General features: G+C 50.7%; 1 pseudogene; it reads left to right on the top strand.

Moving 5' to 3' along the window:
* The first annotated feature begins 267 nt into the window (after positions 1-267).
* LOC123778485 (small ribosomal subunit protein eS1-like) overlaps positions 268-16,841 on the top strand; it is a 97,802-nt pseudogene continuing 81,228 nt past the window's right edge.

Genomic DNA, 16,841 nt, shown 5'->3' with positions numbered 1-16,841 from the left:
CCCCTGCCTAGAGCCCAGCAGGATGAAAAGATACGAGGAATAGGTCAGCTCGACTTACTGGAGTCCTCCAAACCAAGTTCTAACCCACACCTGGGCAGAGTCTTGGGACCCACGGCAAGTGGGTTCCTCCTCGAACTTTTTACTCATTTAACAAAGGTGAGGATAGTACCTAGTTGCCTGGGTGAGAAGGATCCATGGAGCGTGCAGTCCCCACGGGGCAGATCTAGATTTTTGTGGAACCTGAGATTTTGAAGTCGAAGGTACACTATGAACTTGGAGCTCAGAGCCCAGCTTAAGTTTCGACTTGGTGGCAAGTGTGCCGACTGGGAGGCAGAACAGTACGTAAGCACATGCTAAATGCTCACACGGAAGTGCTGGCCGGCCATCCAGTCAGGCGAGGAAAAGGGACTGGCCAGGTTTCCCCTAACACGCACAAGCATGGGGGCTGACCTGGGACTCCCAATGGGGTGCTGTGAACTGTACCTCCAGATCACATCCATGTGGGTCCCATCAGAAACGTGGGTGATGGTCAGGAGAGACGGCGCAGGTCAGCCACCTGTCCTCCCAGCTCTGCCTTATGCCCACGCTGAGCCCAGCGCCCGAGTCTGTCTGGGTTTCCAAGGCTACTGTGCCTGGAGATTGGCTTGTCTAAGGACCGTACGCAGTCTGGAGTCCAAGAACGGATGCGTTCCTAGGGGCCATACATTGCTGAGTGTCATCCAACCTACGAGTATTGGTTTTCCCACCTAGAAAGTTCCCCCCTAACTGCCAGCAGGTCGCCCAGCACAGCTTCACCACCTCATCGGCATGGGCTTTCAACGCCAACTGCCAGGGTCCTCAGTCACTCAGGTAACCCCCAGTCCAGGAGGAGGGGGGTGGGAGACATAGCAACCACCACTCGCCCTCGTTATGCTCCTCACACCAAGTCACATCATCTGTTAGCACAGCCTCTGGGGTCCCTGGTTCATGGGACCACTCTGGTCAGTTGTGACCAGAGTCCTAAGTCACCTGCCCTGCGTCCCCAGCCCTGAGTGATTGGACGGCTGGACTAGCAGGGTCAACACACACGAGGGCTTCGGTGAAAGCTGGAGCTCTAGAATGCACTTGGAAGCGTAGCCTTTGAGGGATCACAGGCAGGTTAGGAATCAAACCATCCTGAGGGCCGTGCAGGAAAGGCTTAGGTCGGTTCATAGCCTGTTCTTGCAGGAAGGACAGAGGACGGGGCACCAAGATCTGTGGCCTTGACTCTCCCCCTACCTCCCCGTGCATACATGTACGGGCCCCGTGATCACTCGTCTGGAGTCTGAAGCTTAACCTCAGGGTTGCCACTTGGAAGTCTCATGCCAGCCATTGACGGACAGCCTCGATGAACAGGGCTATTCTTGACCTAAAGGAACTCACAGCCCAGTGGTGGGGGGGGGGGAGAAAGGGGTGGTCAGAGAGCAAAGTCAGCTAGCGTAGCAGACACATGGCCCCCGCTGCTCACCCTGAGTCTCTCCCAGCCTCAGGTGTGCCAAAGATGGGCAGTTTTAGGCAGGTGTGGGGTCTTGCCACGAACCCAGCTTTACTCTCTGCTCAAGGCACAGCTCGCCCCACGGATGCACGTGTCCCTTGCCAGTGCAGCCAAGTTCAAGCCCAGACTCTTCTCCCCCCCCACACCGCCCAATGGGAGATCGGAGCCAATGAACCAGTGGCCTGCTTTGCATACCTGGGATAGACCCCTCTGCCAGGTACGGTGGCCCCAGAGGCTCAAAGAAGTCACCTCCGTACACACTGGTTTTGTTCCTTTCTTGCCACTCCCAGGATCAGCTTAGCAAGCTACCTGCCTGTCCTGAGGTCTTGACTTTCAGGGGAGTGCAAGTTATGACACAGACCCATGGGGTACCAGCAATATGACGGGCAAGTCTTGTGGGAGCCACGATGCCAAAGGGAAGTAGGATTTTGCATTGTTAAGGACACTTCCCATAGCTGGGGCAGTGACAGGTGGCCTTCTAGAAGGCTAAATGTACCAGTAAGGAAGACCTCAGTAGGCTGCATGGTCCCACAGGGAGGGGAGACCGTGAGCTTGCAGGGCATTGGAACTGGGGAGGTAGGTCCTCCTGTCTCATCAACACAAAATGGGCCAGGCCTCCTGGGGTTGGCGTGCCCCATATGCCCTTCACAGCACAGGCTAAGGACTCGTCCCCGCGGACCTCCCCCTTCCTACACCTCACATCTGGCAGTGCAGCATAAGCAGCTAGACGCCCTCTTTGGGGGCACAGCTGCCCACCACCGGGAGAACAAGATGTGGTAGGCACTTGCTAGGGCCTGACCCCCCTAGCAAAGACGGGCAACAAACCAGACCAGCAGTCGGGCAAGGAGTCCCGGATGAAACCTGGTGGAGGCTGCGGCAGGATGCCATGACCGTGTGTTTACGTTGTACACACTAGTTGTGCTGCATGTGTTCACACGAACCCAATTCCAAGGAGGAGATCGGGGATGTAGAGGGCGTGGCTGTGGGGTGTGGGTAGAGTAAGTCAGAACAGGAGAGAAGTTGCTGAGGAGGTCCCAAAGGATGCTTCAGTAGGATTGAGAACCTCACTGCAGTGGAGTTAAGCCGGTCATCAACCCCCCCTTCTTTAAGATTCTGCTTCAGCTCAGCAGGAGCTGGTACCCTAGGAGCACCAGGTAAGCCTCCCACTTGATGTTAACCAGGCGGGACGAGAGACCGGGCGAGAGGCACGCCTCTACCCCCGGGGGCCCGGACTTACTACTCACGGCACGAGAGCTTAAGAAAGCAGAGCTGTGTAAGAGGGTGGCCCGGTGGAACCAGGGTCTCTTCCAGAAGCACTGCCAAAACACAGGGTAAGTTTGGGAAGAAAGGGAGGCTCCCACTTGACCCATGTGGTCTTGATCTCTGCGTGATCCGCGTGGGGCTCAGGGAGAACGCGCAGCTGTCCGGGCTACCAGGCATGCCTGCGTCCCCCCTTCCCAGCGTCCACGGGGCAGGGTTCAGGCAAGAGGCAGGAGAAGCAATGTAGGGATGTTTGGGACGTCAAGCTGGGCTAGCTGTTGCCACCAGAAGGTGATGTGCTTCCCGAGCAAGGAGGGCTCTCCACCTGAATCTGCCTGGGAGAAAGTAGGAGAGCCACCTGCCGATTTGAGGCTCAACCCTTCGGAAAGCGCTGCTTTTCCCCGGAGTAGCTCTTGGAGTCAGTTTTTCTAACCTCCGCCTTGTTCTAATGCAAAGAGTGGGTCATTTGAACAGGATACCCACTTAGCTTACATGACCTTAGGACTACGTATTATGCCAGTTTAACAGTGGAGAAATAGACGTACAGAGAGGTTAAGCAACTTGCTTAAGGTCCCCAGGAGACAGCAGGGCCGAGACTCAAGCTCCGGCAGTCTGGCTCCGGAACCCCTACACTTCACCCCCCCCCCCCCCATTGCATGGACTCAGAATTCCGTGGGGTTTGCAGCCGTGCTCCGCACACCCTTTCTAGCCTTAGTTGTCACAGTCATTTGTGAGTTGAGAAATGCCTAGGAAAACAGAACATGGCAAGGTTGCAGCTACCATGAAAGCCTCTTCTTCCCCCCCCACCCCCCCAATCAGGGACAACACCCAGGTAGCTTTTAACCCGTCTGAGTTCTGCTCGCCGCTGTTAGAAGCAGAGCTGCAGGTAAGGAACCCGCGCGTCCCCTTCCCCACCCCCAGGCGGTGGACTTTCAGAGCCCCGGGTCCTTGAGAAGTCTGCAGCGGCCAGCCGGGAGCCCCCAGGAGCCCCCTGCAGCCGGGGTGGAGGAGCCCCCCCCGCACTGGCCAAGCTGGGTTAAGAGAGTGGGGGGCCCTGCAGGGGCACAGAGCATGCCTTCTGCTAGAGAGCCCTGCTAGCAGACCCCATCCTTGTCACCCCGTTTCCCTCTATTGTGGTCAACACACCCCACAGGGAGCCCCCCAAGGCTTGGGTCCTGCCCGTGCATAGTGTGTTTGCAAGAGACAAAGCTCTGGGAGGCAGAGAAATAACTTCTTAGAAGATTCACAGAAGAGGAAGGACCAGCTTTCACCTAGTGGGTTCCCGGACAAACAGCTCCGCTCCCTTCCTTCCCCACCTCCCCTCCACAGCCCTGCGGCAGCCCCAGGCCAAGGAGCAAAGGTTGGCAGGCTTCCATGGCGGGGGAGACAGCTCTAGGCCCCCGGCTTCCACACATTCTTCCTGCCTCTGACTTCATTACTGTTCTTCCTTCCTCCCCCAGGTAGGAAAACAACAGTGGATTTGCCCAGAATCTAGAACGTTTTAAGAACGTAGAAAATTTCAAGAGGTAGAAAGAAAGCCTAACCAGCAACACCCCCCCCCCAAAAGAATAAAACCCCATAAGGTGTCCCTGGTTTGGAAGAAATAAAAGCAGCACGTCTAGCCCCCCCACCCCGGAAAGGACAGCAGACTCAGAAGGAAAGGTGGGGCCAGGGGCGGTCCTTTTGACTCTAGCCTTGGTGCCGTGGCGGCTGCCCATTGGCTGGCTGCTTTCCACCCAAATGCTTTTCACCTGGGCCCAAGGAGCAGCTCCTGCAAGTATTTAGTTCCAGGTGCTGTTTATAAGCAGAGTGACCCTGAGCTCCCAGGTCATGCTGCTACCTTGATGTAATTATGAACAGTGCTGCCTTCCACGGTCAAATATGCAAAGGACCCAATTTATAAAGGGACAGGTGTGTCCTTCTATACCTACCCCAACCCTTGGCAGAAAGTCTCTCCCACCAGGAGGGCAGCGTCAAGGACACAAGCAGATGCAGCGGGGAAGGAGGGCTTAGGAGGACATGTTGGGACTACTCCGGCCCCTGTGGTTGTGCCTTCCCGAAGCCTGGGCCGAAATCTGCTAATGTCACGAGGCTCCATCTTACCCTCTGGCCTCTCCCCTATGAGTCCCCACTCCTGCTCTCTCTCTCCAGCAGCCCAGATGCTAGTCATGCCTTTGGCTTTGGATGCTCTCAATAGCCACATGTGGGACGTTTTCCCTGTGGCTTGATTTAAATCCTCCTTAACCTATACTGGAATCCACCCTACCCTGGGTCCAGGCCCCAGCTCCTCCACTGACTAGCTGCGAAGTCGGGGTGAGTTCATTCGCCTTTTCTTGCCTCAGTGTCCCTATCTGGGAGAATCCTCATAGCCTAGGGACATCAGGAGGATTAAACGAGTTAATATTTGTAAGTCTTTGGAACAGTGCATGGACCATAATAATGCTATAAAAAGCCTCCATTCATCAAAAATGACAGAGAAAAGAGACGGAAGTGATATTTCAATTTCATCGATGAGCTGACTTATTACGTGTTTTAATGCACTCCCAGCAGAAGCCTTGGAGAAATCCGTACTGCCCACCTCCTCACTTTACAGGAAACAAAAATTGAGAAGTGAAAGGATGTGCACAAGATCACCCAACCAGAAAGTGGCAGGTTTGAACACGGGTCTAGCTGGTTCTAAATTCCACACCCCTTCTACTGTCCCACTGAGCAAGTATCTTACTGATGCTCGGCTCAAACCTTTGAACGGCAAGGCCTCTCCTGGTTCCGAGACACAGGAATTCAGCGAAGTCTGACTTTCCCTATTTATAACCCTCCTGATTGTGCGCACTTTGACCGCAATGCCCCTTTGGCCATCCTATGTCTAGACTGAAGAGGCACCGTGATAGAGTTAATGAGTCTTCTGCACATGTCCCCCTTCTGGAGGTTGTTCCAGACCCTTCTCTGAAGTATGCAGGCAGAAAATTCTAGAATGATCCTTCCATCGTCCTGGGAAAATTGAAAGCCTATTTGGATACCCACCAATTATAACAAGGGAGCCACTATCTTGTCCCCTCCTCCATGGCAGGGATCTTGGCTCGTCTTCTTTACTGCTGTGTCCCCTGATGCCTAGAACAGCACCTGGCACATAGTAGGTGCTCAGCAAGTACTTTTGCAATGACAGTGAATGCATGACGGAATGCGGGGGCAGAGGATGGAGGAAACGGTGTAGCAGAATGAATAAGAACTTGACCTTCAACATCAGACCGATGCCGACTGCAACTCAAGCTCCTTCCGGGTTTGCCCGAGACCATCCCCTGGTCAGCGCTGAAAGCCCTGCTGTCTGGATGAAACAAAACAGCTGATCCCCCATCCATCAACCACTAGACGCATGACCTTGTGCAAGTCCCTGGACTTCTCGGATCTTCAGTTCCCTGAGCTGTAAATGGGATAACAATAGTACGCACTCCCAGGGTCAGTGCGAAGATTAAGTGAGATACTGTGTATGCAGACATACCCCAGGGCTGAGCACATGGGAAGTACTAATTAGCGATGGCTCTTACTTTTCCCATTACTTAGATTGACTTCTGGCTCTTGAAAACGCTTCCTGATGTATGCTTCTGACCCCGCTTACGTTGAGATCCTTGGTTCCAGGGCAGAGGGGGAAGGCGAGCCACAGAAGAGCCCAAAACATGATGCCTCTTTGGACATCTCCCTCCTGCAGAGAAGTGGTCTGTCTCAGCCCGCCTCCCCCCTTCCCCTCGCCAGGCTTTTTTAGCAATCATATCTGGCCTCTCCGTGCTGATTTCCAACAGATGTTCCTCTAATGAACCACACTGTAATCTCAGGGCCTTAATATAGTGCCGGGGTGTGATAACTTCGAAACGGCTGTCATCATTGCCTGTGAGGATGGTCTGGCCACTGTTTGGGACTGTCTTCCTCTGATTGTTATGTGAAGGGGAATTTATCTTCTTCTACCACCTCTTTGCCCCATACACCGGCCCCCACCTCCCTGGGCCCCAGCTCCCCCGGCCCCAGCTCCTGCCCAAATTAAAAGTCTGTGTCAGAACCTTCTAGAAAGTGCTCAGTGCACCATGATGAGGGGGGATGACAGAGGGAGGAGTTTGGGAGGGAATGTGATTCAACAGAGGCCTGAAATCAATATTTCCAGGCTACAAACATGCAGATTCACTGATTCTTGGGCGAGGAGAAGGCTCCTGGGGGATCTGAGGCAGATGTTCCCTGAGCGGGAGGTATCAGGGGTCTAGGCAGAGAGGGACTGGTGTAATGCAGCTGGAGGCTCAGCAGGGAGCATCCATTTACAATTGCTTGAACCTTCTGGACTAGCAGGGGGAAGCCAGGAGTGGGGAGATGTTTCTAGCCCCTGTCTGGTCCTGTCTATGTTCGTCTGAACGATCTCGCAGCCCCAGTTCGGTCAGGTCAACAAGCCTGACGGAAGGTTTTCTAAGTGCTGGGCACAGAGCCCTGGTATGTAAAGTTCAGTAAAATACAGACCCTGCCCCGAGGGCACGACAGCGACCAGATCATTGATAGAGAAGGAGAACGTCCGCCCTGGGGCTGAATCGGTTTGATATTTGGGATTGTGCCGACTCACAGCAAGAGACTAGATGCTATTTCTCATTCATTTATTATTGTTTCATCCCACTATCCCACTAATTCTCACAATAACCTCATAAGGCAGATGCCTTCATCTCCATTTTATAAGTAAGAAAGGCCCAGAGATGTTAATCGCTTGACCAAGGCCACACAGCCAGCGAGTGACCACGGCAGCATTTGAACTTGGAGTGATCTGACCCCTAAACTTACTTTTAACCACGCTATTAAAGTTCACATCCAAATCTGGCTATTCAAAATTTTCCAGCTGTTAAGATAGGAGGAAAAAAGGAAATGTGATCTGTTTCCTTATAATACACCTAAAGAAAATCTGTTTAGCTCCGTGCTTAATAAAAGAACGGGACTGGGTTTTTCATCATGTAATGAGAGCAACAGAGGGAATTTAAGGAATCTGTTGCATAGAGATTTCTCATTTTATGGGAATTAACCTATGATCCGGGGTCTTTCTCCTCTGATAGTCACCTGGGGGAAATTTAATCCATCTAGAATTCACACTGTACCATAAACCTCCCTATAGAAAAGAACTTAGGATTATTCCTGTATGGAAATATCATTGCTAACCATAATATTTGCGGAGGATGGGAGAAAGGTTAGAGGCCAAATACAACAATAAAGAGAGAAAACATAAGTAACCCTCACCCTGTGTCTTCTGTGAGTCTGTCCGAGGGTCTGCAATTTTTTTTTTTTTTACACAGGCCCAGATAGTAAATATTTCAGGCCTGGTGGGCCATACAGTATCTGTCATAATTGCACAACTCTGCTATCGTAAGGAGAAAGCAGCCATAGACAATATGCAAAGGGTTACAGTGGCTGTGTTCCAATAAAACTTTATTTGCAAAGATAGGTGGAGGGGCCTGAATTAGTTGATAACAGACAGCTAGCAAGATATGAACCTGGTAACCTTACCTGGCAATTATGTTGGCAAGCTTTTCCCAAATTGAAGTATAACATCGAAATAAATAATCCTAATAAATAGCATTAATTAAAAGCTTTTTAAGGGCCAGTTTCTTTATGTTTTGTTTTTGTTTTTGTTTGTTTTATGTATTAAGCCATTGAATGCAAACACAAACTTTAGGACCTAGCTGCTGGCATTGTCTTCTCCAGCTCCAGAGGAGGGCCTGCCTCCCAGGAAGGGCTCCCTCCCTCCCCGCTGAATAAGTAAGTTCCCATTTTAGGGACGAAGGAACAAAGAAGCCCAGAATGTTTAGTTATTTGCTGCAAGTGTTTGAGCCCATAATGAGTGCTTGATCAGTGTCAGCCCCGAGACAGAGCCCTAATTTGCAACCAGGCAGTCCGACTCCAGATCCTGCCTGGTCACTTTAATATGGGGAGATTCTCCCCCTGAGACCTGCCTCGCCCAGTATTGTCAGAGTTGCCACACCCTCTGGTTCCCAGGCCTACTTCTGGAAGACTCTACCTCCTTCTTCAGTGCACAACTGTATCAGTTAGCTTTCCTGATCTTTCTTGATTCCAGCTTCCCCTGTGACTCCCAGTTTTATCCGTGCAGTCCTGCCTGGCACGTGGGAACCCTCACCCTTGGGTGGTCCAGGAAAGCTTCCAAGGGGACATGAGAAAGAAGAGGAACCCAAGAAGCTGAAGGGACAGGAAGGACAGGGCACGGTTCAGGGAGAGGTGGTATCCGGCAGAGGCCACGCTCCGCAGCCCTGGACTCTGCCCAAACTGGGTCATATCCCAACTCCATCACCTCCCAGTATAGGACCCTGGACCACCATGAAGACTCTCTGGGCCTTCGTTTCCTTATCTATAAAACGGGGACAAAAATGGCGCGTACCACCCAGGTAGAGTGTAATGAGAAAATTTAAATACAGAAACTGGCACATAGCAAGGGCTTTAAAAAAATGTCTCCTATTATCTGGTTGCAAAGTCCTACGGTGCGTTGCTAAAAAGCAAGTCGACTTTTGTGGCTCAGTAGTGGGGTTTGTGTTGGGGGGCAATAGGGCAATACATTCAGAAGGGCTAAAGGGCAGGGGGAGGGCAAACTAGACAGCCTTGAAGCAGTGATTCTCACATACGTAGATTCCTGGGGCCCCCAAATGTTCTGTTCAGTAGCTACGGTGGGGGCCCCAGAAGCTGCATTTCCAACAAGTGTCTGGAAGTCCAGTGTGTCCACAGAACATGATCCGAACATGAAGTGAGGGCTCTTGGACTTGCCCATGTAAACAGGATGGGCACTGAATGGGTGTCATCAGGGAATGACAGGATAAACACTGTTTTCAGATGACAAGTCTAGCAGAGGTGTGAAGATGGATGAGGGAAGGGGAGAGGATAATTAAGAGGTTCTTATAATAGTCCAAGCATGAGTCACCAGTTCCAATATCTCCCTGTTAGGTGTCTCAGCTGTTGTGACACCGGTCTCTGGGGACCTGTCCAGGGACCTGAAGCCACAAGGCTCTTTTTCCCCACCATAGTATTCTTCTCCATTCTTGAGCAATTTTGATTGACATTAATCACGACAACAGTGCCCATTTAGTAAGCCTGCTCTCAGCGTCTGGACCCAAATACTTCACGTGCATCATCCTGTTTAATTCTCCCTGCAGAGCAAGTTCCATTATTGTCCCAAGAGGCTCAAAGAGGTGAAGCCACTTGATCCAAGTTACAGAGACAGAAAGAGGAGGAGCCGAGCCTAATGCCGTCTGAACTCACCGGTTGTGAGCCTAACTACCTTCCCAAAGATTCCCACCCATTCAGATCCTACACATCCTTTAAGGCAAACTCTGAGGATTCCTGACTTTTTCATTCATCTCTCCTTCCACACGTGATCATACATGGACTCAAGGACCCAGGCTCTTTCCTTTGTTGTGCTGCCTTTCCTTTGGGTCTCTCTCTCTTTCTCTCTCGCTGTCTTTTTTAAATTCAAAATGCTGGCAGTAGAGAACAGAAGAAGGTAGAGGAGCCACGCTTTCTTCTTGAAAGCCTGGACCAAGAATTCACACTCACATGCCATTGGCTGAAAATCAGTCACATGACATGTGCAAGGGCGGCTGGGACACGTAGTCCAGGAGAGCTAGAGAAAGAAGAGGGAATGGATTTTTTTTTGGTGAATGGATAGGAAACTCTGTCACTTAGTGCATAGTGGGTACTGGAAATAATTATTAATAATAATAGCAGCAGGGGCGCCTGGGTGGCTCAGTCGTTAAGCGTCTGCCTTCGGCTCAGGGCGTGATCCCGGTGTTGTGGGATCGAGCCCCACATCAGGCTCCTCCGCTAGGAGCCTGCTTCTTCCTCTCCCATTCCCCCTGCTTGTGTTCCCTCTCTCGCTGGCTGTCTCTCTGTCAAATAAATAAATAAAATCTTTAAAAAATAATAATAATAATAATAGCAGCAAAAGCATGTGTGTAGCAGGTAGGAATCAGCTCTAGTTTCAAGTCCTGTCTCAACTATTAACTAGTTTGGTGTCCCTTTAGAAACTCGACACACTCCAGTTTCTTCATTTCTCAAATGAGGGTTAGAAACACCAAGCCGGGAATGCTACGGTCAACATTCATTGCCTGGTATCTCAGGGACAATGACAGACAGGAAGGGATCTCTACACCCTCCTTCTGTGGCAGACGGAGTAACGGCCCCCCAAATGTCCGTGTCCTAATTCCCAGAACCTGTGACTACATTAGCTTACATGGTAAAACAGACTTTGCAGGTGGGATTGAGGTAAGGATCCTGGGATGAGGGGATTATCTGGTGAGCCCAGTGCGATTGATCACAAGGCTCCTTATAAGAGGGAGGCAGGAGGGTCAAGGTCAAAGAGAGAAGATGTGATCTGAAGTGGAGCTGATACACTTTGCAGCTGACAGAAGAGGCCAGGAGCCGAGGAAGGCAGGCAACCCCAGAAAGCTGGATGAGGTAAGGGAACCAATTCTCCCCCAGAGCCTCCGGCAGCCTGAAGCTGATTTTGGACTTCCGACCTCCCGAATTGTGAGATAACAGACCTACGTTGTGAGGTGAGCCCATTTGTAGAGTCTGTTACAGCAGCACAGGAAGCCCATACGCACCCCGAGGCCTGAAGGAGGAAGTAGGGGTGTGGAGGTGCAGAGAGCACCCTGGGGGAGGGGGCTGCTGGCAGGAGCCGGCCTTCCAGGATGGATGCAGCCAGCCAGAGCAGACGGAGAGGGGGAATAAATGCCCTCACCTCCCGCTCCTCCCTCCTTGGACTCCTCTGCCAGCCTCCCCCCTGGCCGAGTCCACCTGGAGGGCAGAGGAGAATAGGGACTTGCTGGGAAGTTGGGGTGAAGCAGGGCAGACCGCCAGCCCGCCCGGCCAGACGCGGGCAAGACCATTCGCATTTGGCTCCGAGAATAATCCCTTGGCTAAGACAACGCAGTAAATGTCAGACTCTGAGATGGTGATGTTACCAGCCGTTTTCAAGTTCTGTTTGTGCCGACCGCTCTGCAAAGCACCTCCCCCACACAGGAGCCGAGGGCAGCACAGTATGGTGGGTCCGGGGCTCACACTGCCTAGGATTCTGATCTCGCTTTGCTACTCATCAGCTGTGTGACCCCAGGTATGGGACCTGACCTCTCTGGGCCTCAGTTTTCCCATGTGTAAAGATGGGGGGCAATAAGCACACCCACTTCAGAGGATCACGAGTTTTAAATGAGATAATGCAGGGAAAGCCCTCGGCGCGTTGTCCAGCTCACAGAAAGAACTGGGTGAGTGTTAACTATTGTATAATTTGTATCTACTCGGGACTGAGATTTGGATCCCGATTCTTCAGATGGAAAGGGTAGGAAAATGTTCTGCTTGGTGACGGCTCAAAATCTTCCCATGGCAGGTGCCCCCGATAGGATGTCACAGCAAGGACCTTACATTTCTGTGGGCGTCTTTCCCACATCCCATGATGCAGGAACATCGTGGCCAAACCATCCAGCTCCAAGGGAGGGCATTCTCCAAAGCACCTGACCAGACGGTGCGCACCCTCGGGGCCACGCCACGCCGCGGAAAGACCAAGAAACTCTCAGTGTGGGATCCGGTATTCCATCCTGGCACAGAAGGACCTCAGAGGGCAAACGGGTCAGAGCGGAAGGAAGTCTGGAGTGTAGTTCATAGTAACACACCTTAGTCTTGACAGATGTCAGGTGTGCCGTGTACCATTTTATGGGAAAGTAAAACCGTAACATTCTGGAAAACCGAAACTGGGCGAGAGGTCTCTGGAGACTCTCTGCACTATCTTTGCAACTTTTCTACAAACCTGAAATTATCCCCAAATGGAAGTTTGGTGTAAAAAAAAAAAATTGTTTTTGGTGAATTTCTGCTGGGGTCCTCAGGAGCACAGAGTGGTCTTTTTTTTTTTTTTTTTTTTACAGTCCTAAATTCATGTGAGCAAGCGTGGGGAGAAGGCGTGGAGAGAACAAGGTTGCATCCCTGATCAATGCAAAAATTATATTTAATTTAATATATTGTTGATTTTTAAGGTTCAATGAAAAGGCGCCGGGAGAACAACAGGCTCCACTGGAAGGAAATTCATTTGTCACCCTTCAGGGAGCAGAGAAGCCACTGTCCAGCCGTGGGGACACGAGTTCCCTCCTGATCTGAGTAAAAGCCAGTGGCCTGTGTGCTGTCAATGGGGACGAGCCTGAGGCAGAGGGGAGATATGTATCCGGGTCATGGGAGTTTCGCTCCTAGTGTGAGCTGTGTTCTCGAAAAGCAACGCTAATTGTGTCTTCTGTGCGTCCGCAAGAAAGACGCTCAGCGTCAAGGGCGTGGATCTCCAAAGGTACGTCAATTGTCCAACCTCACCCCTGCCTTTCTCCTACTCTCACTGCCAACGCTCCCCCTTCTCGTCCCTACTGTTCTATAGGGTCTCACTGTATCACGTGTGGATTTCTCGACTCCAAAGACTCCGAGGTCCTTCCACAGCACTTGAACCAACGTACGTCGCCGATGCACATCCCATCTAGAAATACGGATCAAAAGGACAAGTGCGCATGCCCTTGGGCTCAGCAGCTACACCACCAGAAATGTACCCTGTAGATTTACTTGCACACAAAGTGATCTGTGTCAGGGATTCGAAAGAACCCACGTGTCCATCAGTGGGTGACCGGTGTAGCCATCCATAAGGGGAACGTTCTACCATGATCAGAAAGAACTAGAAAGTTCCTTATGTGCCAACAAGGGAAGATATGCAAGATAACTTATGTGGAAAAAGCTACATTCAAAGACTATGTATATAATTTACTACTTTTGTGTAAAATGGGGGAAATGAGGGTTTTATATGCATATTTATTTGTAGATGCATAAAGAAACTTTGGAAGAATATAGAAGAAACAAAGAACAGAGGTGACTTTGGGAGGATGGAGGTAGGAACTGGGCAAAGGGCAAGAATAGGAGGCAACATTTTACTCGTCTGGGATGCAAACAATACAATTTATCAGAAACCTAAATACACAGGAAAGAGAGAGGGAAGGAACAGGAAAAGAGAAGGAGAGGGGCACAGATGACAAAACGTGATTCTCGCTAGCTAGCTACCTTTGCCAGAACTGAAAGAAAATAGAATTGCAAGAAAACGTGAGCTTCCTAAGGTATTTTTGGAACAATGGGAGGGTAGAGAGAGGGAAGGGGAGACCGGGACATGGTTTTATTTTTAATTGATACAAAAAATTTTGAATGCTGCCCCAGCTCACAGTAGCACGTGTTATTTTAAGAGCACAGACCAGACTTTCTAATTCTACATCCCTTTTACAGGTTTGCTGGGTGACCTGGGGAGAATAGCTTATACTTCTGGGTAACAAAACGCCCCCCTGCCACGTCCATGAGATGGCAAAATAATTTTTCCAAAAAAAGTTTCAATCTAGCTAAGGATTTTTGCAGCGCTGAGAACCCTCCAGTCATTTTCACACTACAACATAAGCAACCAGAGGGCGTATTTCTTTGACTCACAGTAGACCGTGGAAATGCAGAAGAGCAGAAAGGCAGGAAGCCGGTATCGAACACAATCAACTCTTTATTGCAGACGACTTCCAACGTTGCGATGTGTCGATTTCCAGAGTCTTGTTTTGTGATCGTGCTTTAAAAAAATTATAGTCCAGGGGCACCTAGGGAGCACCGTCAGGTAAGCATCCGACTCTTGGTTTTGCCTCAGGTCGTGATCGGAGGGTTGTGGTCTCAGGGTCATGAGATCGAGCCTTGCGACCTCTGCTGACCGAGGTCAGCAGAATCTACTTGACCTTCTCTCTCCCTCTCCCTCTGCCCCTCCCCTCTGCTCGCCCAGGCACACGCAGGCACGCGCCCTCTCTGTCTAAAATCTTTTTTAGAAAATTATAGTCCAATTCTATTTTAAAACCTGTCTCTGTCATTTCACAGTATGTCATTAAAAGGTGTTGGTCCTTAATTATTCTTCTACGACCTAGTTTTACAATGGCTGCTTTTCTTCATCTTATAAAAGTATCATGACTTAGCCAACCCCTTACGTTAGACACTAGCCCTTTTCCTTCGCACCCTTGCAAGTCATGCTCCCATGAACCTCTTTCACGTGCAAATCGTGCACACGTCCTGTCTCATTTCCTCAGGATAAACTCATGGCTGTCAAATTTCTTGGTCAAAATGAACATCCTATGGCTCTTGCTGTAACAGGGCAAATCCCAACTGTCAGGAAGTTTATACCAATTTAATTGCATCACTGTGGCCTTTCAAAAGAATCATTAGGGACCCTTGTTCTGCTTTGGTTCGCCAAATGAGCAGAGATTTCGTTTGCCCTAATTGGAAAAGATTTGGCAGGGAGCACAGCCTAACGCCGGTCACGAACAACCCCTTTGATCTGCCCCAGGGCACGTCAAAACAAGTTTGCCCCCTTCCCTCTGGGGGCACTTGGAATTCCACTGTCCAATGAGCTACGCTCTCCGTCCAGCCATCGCTGACCCTTTTGGACATGAAGGACTGTCCTGAGATGCCTTGGAGCCAGGAACCCCAACTCCTCAGTCTGGCAGTGACTCGTCAACTGCCCCCGACCACATTTCCTACAGGTGCCGGTGGTCCAAGCCCCCTAAAGTGATAATACATTCAAATTAAGCCTTTTTGAATGAGAAAAGTCATCCTTACAAAGCATATCAACATTTTAAAAAATTAAACACCTAATGTCTTTGTTGGGCTCGATCTTAGTCCCTTTGCACTCTGTAACAAAATAGAATGGACTGGGTAGCTTGGTGGCTTATAAACAGTATAATTTTATAGCTCATGGTCCTGGGGGCCGGAAGTCTGAGACGGGATGCCAGCATGGTCAGGTGAGGACCCCCTTCCGGGATGCAGACTTCTCGTTCTTTCATCACACGGTGGGACGGATGAGGGGGCTCTCTGGGGTCTCCCTTTCTTTTTATTTCTTTAATTTATTTAAATTCAATTAGCCAACACAGAGTACATCGTTTGTGATGTCGTGTTCAATGATTCATGAGTTGCCTATAACACCCAGTGCTCATCACATCACGTGCCCTCCTTAATGCCCATCATCCAGTCACCCCGTCCCCCCACCTCCCTCCCCTCCAGCAACCCTCTTTTATAAAAGCACTGATCCCATTCGCGAGCACTCCACGTCCTGACTTAACCATGTCCCAAGGCCTCATCTTCTGATACCCTCACCTGGGACATTAGGATTTCAACATATGAACGTGGGGGCGGCACAAACTTTCAGACCCTAGCAGGATTTCTAGGGATGGAGCCTGAGACAGAGATCTTTAGCAGAGTGAATTTCTAAGCAAGAACTCACTAGGGAACATCCATAAGGAGGTGAGGGAGCAGGGCAGGACAGGTTCAGAAGCCAAAGAAGGGATGGTGTGATTCAGGCTGAGGTCCTGTCTTAGCCTGGTCCCTCCGGAGCTCAGGAATGTGGGTGGTGTCACAGAGCTGTCTCCCTGTCCCCTTGAGGGCCGGGACGCTGGCCTTTTGTACTTTGTATGAACCAGTCATTCAAAACTGCCTCCCCACGGTGTGGGGGTGCATCATTGGCAAGAGGACAATTGTCCAGGAAAAGGTGTGGTTAGGAGCTGTCAGCAGCCAACACTCCCAGCAGCTGGGATGTGGGGGGCACCAGCCCGGGGAAGGCATCCCCACCAGGCACTGACAGCACCTGCCACCTCAGGCAGAATAAGCCACGCCAATATTATAGATTAGACTGAAGTCCCCAACGACATTCAAGTCCCGTGCCCTCCCTCTCACCAGGAAGTAACGCCCACCCACAATTCCCTTGTGTCTTTCCAGGTTGTTGGGTTTCTGGTGGTGGTGGTGGTTTTTATCTACACGCACGCTATATTGTAAACAGTATTGTTTGTACGCAGAAATCGCATCCTCTTGATGGTTAAGGGTGGATTCGGATGCCCCACCCCCTGCAATTCCTTTGTTGACGTCCGAACCCGGGGACCCAGGAACACAGCCTTTTGTGGAGACAGGGTCTTTTCAGGGTCTTAACAGAGGTCATCAAGGTAAAAATGAAAGGTGACCAAGGTCAGTAGCA

This window comes from Ursus americanus, chromosome 30 (assembly GCF_024610735.1).
Source record: "Ursus americanus isolate L20-20 chromosome 30, mUrsAme1.1.p, whole genome shotgun sequence".
NCBI classification, from domain to species: domain Eukaryota; kingdom Metazoa; phylum Chordata; class Mammalia; order Carnivora; family Ursidae; genus Ursus; species Ursus americanus.
The sequence above is the reverse complement of the archived record's forward strand: the minus strand, read 5'-3'. Positions and strand labels throughout refer to the sequence as shown.